Source organism: Strix aluco, chromosome Z (genome assembly GCF_031877795.1).
Source record: "Strix aluco isolate bStrAlu1 chromosome Z, bStrAlu1.hap1, whole genome shotgun sequence".
NCBI lineage: Eukaryota > Metazoa > Chordata > Aves > Strigiformes > Strigidae > Strix > Strix aluco.
The window spans coordinates 86,789,976-86,802,312 of record NC_133971.1 but is presented as its reverse complement, the minus strand read 5'-3'; the positions used below and the strand labels follow the sequence as shown (position 1 = coordinate 86,802,312).

The window sequence follows — 12,337 nt, the reverse complement described above, 5'->3', positions numbered from 1 at the left end:
CCTAGGAATTTGGGATAGGAGGGCTGGATTTGCAAAAATAGGAAAAATAGGCTGATCCAGTTCACTCCTAATTTACCAGGACTCATGTAATTCTGCAAAGTTTTGGCTTTACTCTCATTAAAAAGCACTTCAAAAATATTTTTAATGCACATAGCTTCATAAAATGAACTGCGCAATATGCAGAAGTACAGTAAGTACTCAGCCTAATGCCTCCTAAACGCTGTATGTACATTAAACCATCATTTACAATCCACACGCTTCCTCGACAGAACATATACAGGACTTGGGCAATTTTATCACTATCAGACAATCAAATGTTTGACCTGTTTCTTCTCTCACGAAACTGCTGAATTATAGCTTTCAGCTAGAGCCCAGACAGCCAATTACTTCTTATTTGCAAGCACAGAAATTATTTGGATTTGAAATATGCATCTTACTGCATTTTCACAGCACTTTCTCTAAGCACATATCCCAAACCCACCCACTTCTCCACCTATCAAGAGTCATGAATTACTGTTACCACCACCCCTACCAAATTCAATACTTAATCCACCTCCTTCTCAAAGGCATGTAAGAACATGTTGCCCAAAGGACTACAGATTTGACTATGTCAAGTAGTTTAACCTAGAGAAACTTTTTTTTTTTTTTGGGGGGGGGGGCAGGTACGAATACCCAAAGGGAAGGTGCAAAGACAGAGCCAGGGTCCAGGGTCTTTCCAGTGGTGCCCAGTGACAGGACCAGAGGCAACAGGCACAGACTGAAAAACGGGAAGGCTCTATCTGAACATCAGAAAACACTTTTTTACTGTGAGGGTGACCAAGTACTGGCAGAGGTTGCCCAGGGAGGTGGTGGAGACTCCATCCTTGAAGATATTCAAAAGATGTCCAGACACAGTCCTGGACAACCTGCTTGAGCAGGGGGAGATGAGATGACCTCCAGAGGTCCCTGCCAACCTCAGCCAGTCTGTGATTAAGTGAAGTAAAAAGGGAAGGAAGTCCTATAACAGAAAAGCTGTTATGAAAATGCCCCACAAGCTTCAAAAAGGACAACTCTTAAGCTCTAGCATTTCTGCTCCGACAGCCACATGAAGAAAATTAAGTGAATGTCTATCTTCAATTAAATCAGGTAGGGTAGAAGTCACCGGGACTTTAAATCCAGCAACATCCACTATTACATCAACAGGTAAAATGGTATAAACAATGAAAATTGGAGTACCGGTATAAAATTGCAAGGAGTTTTATACTTGCAGTCATAACACAGAACTACTCAAGAAAAATAATAAGTGCCTTTTTCTAAGATGCAAAGAAAAGTTTCTGAGCATGGCTGCTATCTGGACATCAAGAAGCAGCAAAGAAACCCAACAGGCTGAGGACGCGTATCAGAAAGCACAAGGTTTTCTCAAATACTGAAAAAAAAAAATCTGCTTTTGCATACTCATTAACTTGCCTTCACCAAGCTCATAATACTATTTCCATCTTTCTCTAACCTGCATTTCAGACAGCTACCCTTGGCACTTACCCAATGTCCAAAACACTCAGAAATTAACTCAGTGGCTACTAAAAGAAAGTGAAGCACAAGACCGGGACATGCAGTACTGCTCCTCCTCATCACATTTAGTCACCCGAAGTTAACATCAGTAACTTAGGCCCATCTTATGTCAGTCTCCAAACTGATCACAAGTGATCTGAAGAATGTGGGACTGAAAGCTGAAATAAAAGCCCAGCAACAGAAGACATCTGTCCCTTGGGGTACAACCCATCAAAAGCATGGATCAGAATTTCTTGAATACAATATATTATGTACAGCCTGACAGCACAGCAGGGTTTGGCACCAGGATTCCTTTCAGATTCATGTTGCTGAAACTGCGTCTAAGAAACACACAAGTTTGAAAATCAAGGAAGAACGTAAATACAGAAAGAAAATAAGAAAAAGAAATCAGCAATAGCCTTCAAATACAGGGAAACGTGGACAACATGATAATACAAGATATCAGTCAAGTGTTTACCATAAAATAGCTATGATTCAGTTAACATTTAAAACCAAATAGAAACAGGAAACAGCAAAGCTTTCAGAAGCCATATGCTTCATTTTATATCATTATATTCACCATCCTCAAAACACTTAACAAAACATATACAGTAGGAAAAAAAATTTCATTTTCTTTGCTCAAAAGCAATCTCAATACGGTCTCTAAAGCACCATCCTACTTCCAGGAACAGTATTTTAGTCATAAGATACACAACTAGATTCTAGATGAAACCTACACTACACACAGTAAAACTGCAAAAAGACTTCCTCTCATATTTAGGAATATGATCATAGCTGCTGAATTCAAGTTTTACACCTTCAACCACAGGGCTGCCTAACAGACTAGACAGACTTTTTTTCCCCCCATTAAGCCAGGTTAAAAAAAGAGCAACCTGATGATTCAAATCTGGAGGTTAACAAAGTATTTGTGTTTTCTTCATTTAACTTTGGATGCAAATACTAAATGATTCTGTAACGCAAATGCTGTTGAACCTACATCTTCCGCAGGTCTGGAATGAACTGTGTTTGCTGTATGATAAATAAAAAAACAAAACCATGAAGTTCACTGTAGGAGTACTACTTCAAGCAAACCTTAAGTCTCGAGAAAGATAAAAGCTCTCTCAATATGGGAAATATCTCATAGCAAAATGCTACACTTAGACAGGTTAAGCACTTCTCTAAGCTCATCTGTTGGAAGACTGATTTAAGAAGCTGGGGAGGGAGAGGAAAAAAGCTTGAGAAGTTTACCTTCAAAAGAAGCCACAGTATCTCGCAGCTTTCAGAAAGATAGCTGGACAAAAAGAAAAAAAAAAGAATTTCAAGAAAACTGAGAGCAGAAACGACTCCATCCAAGGGAACTGCACAAAGTTGTTCACATAACCTATCTTACAAGTTTCACACTCTGGAGAGAACATAAATAAAACAATACTCTCAGCAAAAGAGTTGTGATATAGTACCAGCAAGCTGAGCAAGCCCTGAGATCTTAGGCAGACTGTATCACCTCCATCTATCTGCTTTTAGTCCCTGTTTACTCTTTGCAGCACTGAGAAGTAACGAGGGGCAGAGGGTTGAAGGTACACATGCAAAATGGAGTGCAGGAGCTGGGCCCAGGTGGGCAGGGAGTTCCAACAAACTGCCAGTTTAAATGGCCAAAATGAAAGAGTGTAGACTTTCATGTTAGAGAAAACGGAGAAACCCTTTGTACAATTTTTGTAAAATATGAACCTTAAGTAATTGCGAAGAAGCTACTTCACAACCTTTCATCCTGACTCTCACTTTAATGAACATAACCTGTTTAGGGATGTTGTATGAAAAACAGTACAAGTCCAAACTAGGTCTTCTCCAAAAAGCAAAGAGGACGCAATGGGCTACAAGTGAGCACACTGTATCAGAAAAAAACAAAATTCAACAAGAAGCTCCAGCAGAATAACAACACTGAAGTGGATATTACTTGTATTTCCGCAAGCACCTTCCACTCAATACTTATGAAGTAGACAAATACAACACTGAGTTTCTTTAATCTGTCATCTTAAAAAGGGGACAAGTCACTTGGCTTCTCTTTTGCCAAAGTCATATGAGGCTGTTGCAAACCCAAGCACAGAACACAGATCGTCAGAGTCCTGCTCATGTGCTTTAACCAAGTAAGAGACAAAGATAAATAGATAAAAGATTAATAAAAGATATAAAGTTGTATTCCTATTCTTTCATGAAGAACCTATTTCAAATACTGGTATTAAGCATTACTGAAATTGCAAGTAAACGTTACTATTAATAGTAATACTATCAATACTAATTATTAACAGGGTATTAACAGTGTATGATACATACATTTCTCAAGCACTATTACTCAGCATACTATTCTGCTGTGATCAGTATCACTGGGGGGATACCAGCAACAAATATAAAAATACCAAAATATTGCATTCTATGAGGAAAGCATCATATAAAAGTCCATGGAATAAATATAAAACATAAAACATGTTTCTAGGTTCTAAAACAGTAACTTAAAAATTGGAAGAACTAAAAAAAAAAAAAGAATAGCTTCCGTTAACAGACAAGATTTTTTTTGTTGGGTTTTCCCTTAGCTTCCTTACATTTTAGTGACTAGTCTATAACTCCGAAGTCCCCTCTAATGGTCAAACCCTTTTGCAAGTCATGGTACCAGGAGCTTTTTTGAGAACTGGCAAAAACAATACAAGTGAAATGGCCTAAATTTCTGAATTTCCATGCCTTTGTTTTTACTACTATAAACACTTTTTAAAATCAATACACTGATAAAACTGCAACTAGAACAAAGCAGAATAGAGCTTGCCCAATTCCCACTCCTCCCTCCCTCAAGTTACCCAGATTGTTGAGGTTATAAACACAAAAGCTGGCTCATTTTCCAGACTCTGCATCAAAATTGGTTTACACCAGTTAATCCAGTTTCTCCATGTAACCCTCCAGGAGTCCCAAAACATCATTAATGCTGGAAAGTGATTTAGCCTTGCTTGCTTTCAAGTTAACTAGTGTAAGGTTAAAAATAAATTCTTTAAACAAGTTAGGTCAAACCACCACAGAGAGATTGGGCCCAGGTATAAATACTGAGTCAGCCAGGTAGGAATCCAAACCCAGATTCCAATAGAGAACATGATATAACCAAGGGAGTCGCTAAAAGGGCCTGGTAAATATTAAAAAAGCAAAGCCTCAGAACACCGAGTCGTTGCCATTTGCTGTGAAGGGGCTCCGTTTCAATGGCAAGCACTCCTCCTCCAGGCCTGCACATCCTCCCCCTCCCTTCCCTTCACACACATCCAGCTCCAATTTCTCTTCTTGAAAAAAACAGCTGCTCTCACGCCAGGACGGCCCCTCTATTTCACCAGCCACCACGGCCCCAGACACTATCGCCTTGATCTACTGCTGTATTATAAGCGTTTCAGCATTTACTCAAACTGAGATGACATGGGACTGACTGCTGCTTGGTAGCTGGGGACAAAGCGAGCGGGCCCTTGTGAGCTTCTCCTTACACAGCTCCACACCAAACCCAAAGTTTCTGTTCCAGAAGGCTGCATGTTCCTCTGAACATAACCGAGAGGGCTCTGCACATTCATGCTCCTGATGTTAACACACCTACAAGAGAAAAGCTTCAAACCAGGTTCACCCTGAGCAGCTTCCAGGTGGCATTCAACAGCACTGCAGACATTTCAGCACGTATTTTTAAATGTTTCACATCAGAGTTTGGATCCTCACCATGAGGCTCAAAGGTGTACCAGGTTCATTTCTACATCCAGTTTCTTGCAGGAGGGTTTCTACCAGTTTACTTTCTTGCTCTATTTTTCTTCAGCAACAACAGCAAACACAGAAGAGCTGTCTTTTTTTTTTTAATTATTTTAAATGCAACATAAGCCAGCCCAATAGCAAAGCCCTGCCCTGACTTCCAATTCTCTGCAACCATACATAATCAGGGGTGAGGAAGGACTAGGTAGAGAAGGTTAACAGAAAGAACAGTTCATTCATTGCCATGTCCTCAAGTAACCTACTGTTGCTGCTGAGATGTTATTGTCAGTGAATTCTGTAGCTGTGACCGTGACACTGCTGCCCTACCCCACCCCCACCAGCGAGTCAGCACCCGGGAAGGAGACAGGGAAAACCATGGATGTAAAACCCTACACAAGGCACAAACCAATAGTTAGTCACCCACTTGTTCCCTTCCCGTGCTGCCAGCCCTCCTGTGGCCTGACTCGAGATTAGGAAGGGGCCCAAAGGCACGCCCCCCTCCACCATCCCCGCTTCTCCTCCGAGGGGTCCAGCTGCACCCCGCTTTCCTCACACCCCTAGCCCAAAGAGCCAGGAGAAGCACGAATCCGTTGGGAGAGAAGTAGTCAGCTGTAAGGAGATGAGCAACAAGGGGGATGAGGTGCAGGACCCCCTCCCCCGAACGGAAGAAGGCGGAAAGCTCACCCACCTCTCCCCGCACCCACTGGGGGCCGGGTCGGCTCCCCCTCCCCACACGAGCCCGGGCAGGAGCTAGGCGGAAGCTGCCCGCAACGGCGGCCTACTCAGCGGCCCCGACCCGCGCCCCTGAGGAGGGGGGCTGGGGGGGCGGCAATCTAGGGCAGGGCGAAGCTTCCCCCGGGCGGCCGTCAGCAAAAGTAGGGCACAGCCACCTCCCCTCACACGCCGCCACCCCCCAAACCCTCCGCGGACGGGAAGCGCCGGCAGGCGCGGCAGGGAGGGGCGGCCCTGGCAGACACCCGCCGCCGGACAAAAGCTCCCACTGGGACAGGGAACCGGCCCCGGGACAGGTCCGTCGCCCCGAGAGAGGCGACTGGGGATGAAGGCGGGAATAGGGTGGCGACGGGGTCCGTCCGGGGGCCTCGGGCCTCTGAGGCGGCCACGGCCACCCCCGAGCCGTTGAGCGAGGGAGGGGCGCGGGGCCTCCGCTGGGCGCGCGGGCCCATCACCCTCCGCCGCCGCGCGCGCGCGGGGCAGGCAGTGAGGGAGGGGGACGCGCCCCCCCCGGCCCCCCACCCACCCAGCGGGCGCGCGCGGCCCCGGCCCCCCCCGCGCGGTACCTGCCCAATGTGCTCACAAAGCAGCAGCGGCGCCCACCACCGTCACGTGACCGCCCCGCGCCTGCCTCGCTCCCTCCTCCTCCTCCTCCTCCTCCTCCTCCTCCTGCCTCCTCCCCCCCTCCTCCTTCTCCACGCGCGCGCGAGGCCGCTCCCCCGCCACGTGACGTGCGTGACGTGACGCAGGGCGCTCACCCACCGCGCGCCTTGCCCCTCACACACCGCTCTTCCGCCTACCCCGCTGGCACCACGTGAGCAGCGCGGGGGAAGCCCGTCCCTTCCCCCCTCACGTGATCGCGGCGCCTGCTGCTCCTCCCCGCAGCGCGCGCGGCGGAAGCGGAGGTCGGTTCCCGCCCATCGCCGCGCTGAGGGGAGGCGGTGCCGGGAGCGTCTCCGTGAGGGGCCGCGGGGGCCTCTTCGCCGTCGGCGGGCGTCAGCGCTGGCTCGTCGCCGCGGGAGGCCCTGGGGGGGAGGCTTCTGGGGTCGCTCCGTGAAGGGTTGACGCGTTCCGTCAGGCGGGGCGGGTTTAGGAGCAGGGTTAACGTTCAGAATCGTGGCTCAGTTCCTCTCTCGCTGGCCGAAGGAGCGGTTCGAATCGGGAGCCTTTTATTTTTGTTTTTTTACGCTTTCCTTCTTATTTTAGGGTGACTTTTATTTTCTGCCCTACAGGGTTTTGTCACGACTCATTGTGAGTGATTTATGTCACAGATCAAAACGTGTTGAGATTGCCAGGTTAATTTCATTATATTTGGTGTCTCAGTGCCAGACAAGCTGAGTCAACGTGGGTTCTGGGCTTTCTAGAGCTCCCTTGTTCCTTCTCTAGTTATTCTCCTGGGGGCTTTATCTCAGACCTATTTGATACCCCAAACAATCTGCATGACTAGCAAATCAAAAGGCTCATTCACGTTCTCTCTCCACAGTTGCTGAGACCAATCCCTGAACAGTAAGGGAATTGGAAACATTTCTTCTAAGTGTTACACTCTTTTGCCAGGCTGGACACAGCCTCCGTTGACATGGAGGAATCTCAGGACAAAGGATAGCTGCACTGGTGGAGGAAAAGGGCAAGGAGAGTATGCTAGGGACTAACAGGACAGCAAGGTATGTCAGAGCACTTGGTGCAGCTTCTGGCAACCTAAACTGAACAGTGACAGGACAGATAGCAAGAAAGGAAGGTTGCTTGACTCCCTAAGAAGAGGAGTTTCAGGTTGTGAGCCAGGGAAAAAGAAACTTTCCCTTTAGGCTTTTTTCTGCTGTGCATTTTTCCTGTTTTGTACATCACCTCTGGTTGCCCAAGATGTAGCGGTTGTACCCTTCTGGTATCCCTTCTTTGTAGGGCCTGGCATTTTAAGGCGGGGCTCACTCAGCCTGTGTGGAAATTGGTCCCTGTTTGGTGCTCTGCTGAGCAGGCAGGGTGGGTGAAGGTGATGGGGGCACCAGATAGCAGGCTGTTAAGCCCCTTGAGCCTCCAGTCATACGTCCCATGGTTTTTGACCTTTTCTGTGGCCTTATTTCCTTTGATGCTGTTTGCTCATTCTCTGTCCCTTGACCCCATACTCTCCACATAAGTAGAGAGGGCATCAAATCTCATTTTACCCTGAGCAATATATGAAAATTTATCAGTGTTGTTCATGCTCCTGCCTTCTCTGCTTGGACAGAGTAGACAGATTTAAGTGGCCTGCGTCCTGGACCGACCTTGATATTTATTAGATAGAAGGGCAGAAGCTATGACAGTTCCTACTGCTCGGAAACAGCAAGACCTCCCTATTCCCAACTTTTCCCAATAAGACAGAGTGTCCTTTAGAGCTAAATTGAAATTCAGGCCAAAGAGTGCACAGGTAGTGTTGATTTTCTTGAGGCAGATGTTGATATTTTGTTTTATTACTATTGGGGGGAGGGTATTAATTATAGCTCTAAACAAAGTTTCACAAGCTTTGTGACAAACATGTCTGCGGCTCCATAATCTGTGCAGATTTAATCAGCATTATTAGCATTCTTTCATCATGACTTGGCAATCTTTTCCTAATCAAGATGGATATTTGGTGTGCAGCATGAAACAACAAAGGCTGAGAGCTCTTGGGATGCTGCAGTCAGATGGTGTGGTGCCAGCTGGAGCGTGTCTCTGAATATCACAGAATCCAGCCCAGGAGCATTTGGAATAGGAGAAAATTAAACAAGGATACCAGGACAAAAGCATTGTAGACTCCCTTCTGCTGTACAGGGAGTACATATAAATGAGAAAATGGCATATTTCACTGCCAGTGCTTCCAGGGGAGACCTAAATGAATAAACTGATGGAGACTCAGAGACACAGACCCTCACTCCAAATATTCAGTACATCAGGCTTCTAGAGGAGATCTTGCACTAAACATAGCGAAGGTCTGACTAGGCCTGGCAGGCAAATTCTACCTAGTGCCTGTGTCAGGACTTTATCTGCTGTTACAAGGATTTGTGACCTTTTCAGTTTTCCAACTACTGAAGAATAATCCAGTGCGGGTGCAAATCCCACCGGACTGTAAATTCAAGATTACTTCAGGAGTGCTTATCCAGAACATACTCCAGTAGCCTCAGAGAGACAACATAATCCAGTTATACCCAGACTCTGTAAGGGAGAGGCTCCACATGGAGAAACCAAGCTTGACTTTCAGGTTTGAATTGAGTTTGCAGGGAATTAGGAATTCTCTCTAGTTATAGTGGAACAATTGACAGTCTTGGATGCAAAGTGGGGTTGCCTCAAGAGATGTTACCCTTGGGCATACCAGGGATTGCTGCTGCATTTAAACTTGGGGTGAAACTCATGCTGTCTAGAAATGGGATCCAATGCATTCGTCTGTGTTAATATGCGTGTAGAAACAAGACTTCAGCAACAACTGTGATTGAAAGGGCTGCCATTTCAGCTGTGGAAGCAAGCCCTTCTGGTATAGATGCCATTCACGGCATTGAAGGCAGGAAGGGTAATGATACCGCTGTGTCTAGCCTTCATACAGCCCAGGCCATTAAAATTCCTAACATCCGCGGGCTGCATTAGTCCCTCATGTGTCAGCATCATTCTGGAAATTCATGTTGGACTGTTTGATCATCCTTTAGAGCCAGTGCATGCCTGGAGACAGACCCTCTACATGCCCACTGAGGCCCTTGGTCCAAGTTTTCTCACCTTGTAATTTGGCTGTATGAAAAAGGTGATGCATTTTCATGTGACCAGAATCTGAAATTGCTCTGTACAACCACATTAACCCTATTACTGTTTTCCAATCCTTCAACTTTTTTTCAAAAAACATTTTATCTGTGATACTTTGTACTTATTTCCAAATTGCTGAGACAGATCAACACATCTGAGCCTGATATTGATCCTGCAGAACCTTCCTATAAACACCCATTGCAGGGAGGATGTTGGCAGTTAATCGGTGTAGTGCGTGCTCTGCTAATGGTGAGTGCTGAGTTTGTTCTGTCATACTCCCTGATTTAATTCTGTGATGTGCCTATTGTTAACTTTTATCAGCCAAATAATCTCTAAGAATTAAATAGTCTTTTGTTAAACAGACTTATTTTCCACACAACCCTGTTGCCTGGCATTAACTGTATATCTAGCCTTGAACTCTCTATTATAATCAAGTCCCTTATCAGTTTTCCATTATTTTGCCTGTGACATCAAGGAAAGTAGTCCACAGGTATCTGGTCACCCCTCTGTGCCCTGCTCAAACAGTGGCATGCTTCCAGCCTCTTAAAATTTGCAAAGATTAGAATTATCTCCATGAAGCCTGGCCAGCTCTTAAAGAACTTGGGGGGGCGGTGTTGGACTGGATGATCATTGAAGGTCCCTTCCAACCCACAGGTCCCTTTTGACCCAAACCATTCTGTGCTTCTGTGAACTCTTGGGTGTAGACACCTCAGGGCTGGTGATAGAAAACCATTTCTCACTGTCAGATGTTAACTTCACACTAGTCAGTCCATAAGCTAACAACCAGCTATTTCTTCTGTCCCACTGTGACTTTACTAGAGCTTCTTAGTGGATCAAGAAGCAGGTATTTTCAGAAGACTTCTACTTTTGTAATCATCTGTGCTTTTAAAACTGTCTACATGTGGGCCAATACAATTGCTAGGAGTTGTTCTTTAAGAGGGTGATTGAAAGTTCTTGGAAGCAAAAAATCCTTTTGCTGGTATACCTTACCATAGAATACCAGGTCAGGAGGGACCTCAGGGATCATCTGGTCCAACCTTCCTGGCAGAAGCACAGTCTAGACAAGATGGCCCAGCACTCTGTCCAGCTGAATCTTAAAAGTGTCCAGTGTTGGGGAATCCACCAGTTCCCTGAGGAGATTATTCCAGTGGCTGATTGTTCTCACTGTGAAAAATTTTCCTCGTGTCCAATCAGAATCTCCCCAGGAGTAACTTGTACCCCTTACCCCTCATTTTTTCCATGTGACTCCTTGTAAAAAGGACGTCTCCATCTTCTTTGTAGCCACCCTTTAAATACTGGAATATGGCAATAAGGTCTCCCCTAAGTCTCCTCTTCTCAAGGCTGAACAAACCCAGTTTATACCAGTTTATACCAGAATAAATGTAGAGGAATTTATCTGTTCCTTTTCTAATTTAAGTTACAGGCAACTCAAAGTTTATCAGAGACACCAGTTGTTTACGTGCAGAGCTAGTTCTTTCTGGGATGGCTGATTAGCTCAGCTGCAGTGTCCCACAAATGCAAAGCTAATTCACTTACGGGGCTGCATCAACATCCTCATGCCCTGATAGAGACATCTTTGCACCATGTTGTACAGTGCCTATTGCAGTGCTTGGAGAGCATCTGCCTTTATCAGCTGGATTTTAACAGGCCTAGTGGAATCTCAACCCTCCCCTACTCCAGAAAATGTAAATGTTCCTGTAATTGATTGGTAAAAAACTAATATTGTTGTAATGTGGAAGCTGGATGTTGCACCATTTGCTGATTTCCCCCAAACTTCATTTTAGGATAAACTACAAGCATTTTTATCCTGTGATATATTTTAGGAGAATGTTTTGAATAGCATGTCCAAGGATATTTGCTAGCTCTGGTTAAATGTCAGTCATCTGCTTTAAATGGGCCCTTTTTAATGCTTTAAAAAAGGGCCGTTTGTAGATGCAGCAACTGGCAATGGCAAGAACAAATCAGTGAGCTTGAGAGACCTTGGGGAACTACAGGTTGGTGAGCCTCCTCTCAGTCCCTGCGAAGGTGGTAGCGCAAATAGTACTGAAAGCCATTTCCGGACACGTTGAGGACAAGAAGCTGGAGTAGTCACCACAGATTTACACTGGGGAAGCCATGCCTGACCAACCTCATCACCTTCTATGACGAAATGACTGCCATGGTAGATGAGGGGAGAGGAGGCGATGTTGCTCACTTTGACTTTAGCAAGGCTCTCAACAGTGTTTCCTGTAACAGCCTCACAGACAAATTGAAGAACTACAGGCTAGGTATATGGACAGGGAGGGAGACTGAAAACTGGTAGAACTGCTGGGTTCAAGGTGTTGTGATCAGTGGCACAAAGTCCAGCTGGAGGCCAGTCACTGGTGGTCTACCCTAGGTCCTGGGGCCAAGACTGCCGAGTATCTTCATTAATGACTTAAAACAGTGGGACAGAGTGCAGCTTCAGCAAGTTCACAGATGGTGCAAAACTGGGAGGAGTGGATGATACATCAGAAGGTTGTGGTGCCATTCAGAGGGACCTCAAGAGGCTGGAGAAATGGGCCAACAGGAATCTTATGAAGGTCAACAAAGGGAAATGTGAAGT

The 12,337-nt window shown here is 45.7% G+C and overlaps 1 protein-coding gene across 11 annotated transcripts in view; it reads right to left on the bottom strand.

Annotated features, from left to right (window-relative positions):
- Positions 1-6,875, bottom strand: part of UBAP2 (ubiquitin associated protein 2) — a 139,625-nt gene extending 132,750 nt beyond the window's left edge. For 7 of the 11 annotated variants that reach the window (XR_012621515.1, XM_074811612.1, XM_074811619.1 and 4 more), the window contains exon 1: positions 6,778-6,875. The gene's annotated coding sequence lies outside the window, so the exon portion shown is untranslated. Of the gene's footprint in view, positions 1-2,775; positions 2,796-5,971; positions 6,193-6,581; positions 6,656-6,777 lie in introns of those variants that run through there. The other 4 variants (XM_074811618.1, XM_074811613.1, XM_074811617.1 and 1 more) reach the window with 4 other exon arrangements.
- Between the last annotated feature and the right edge of the window lie 5,462 nt (positions 6,876-12,337).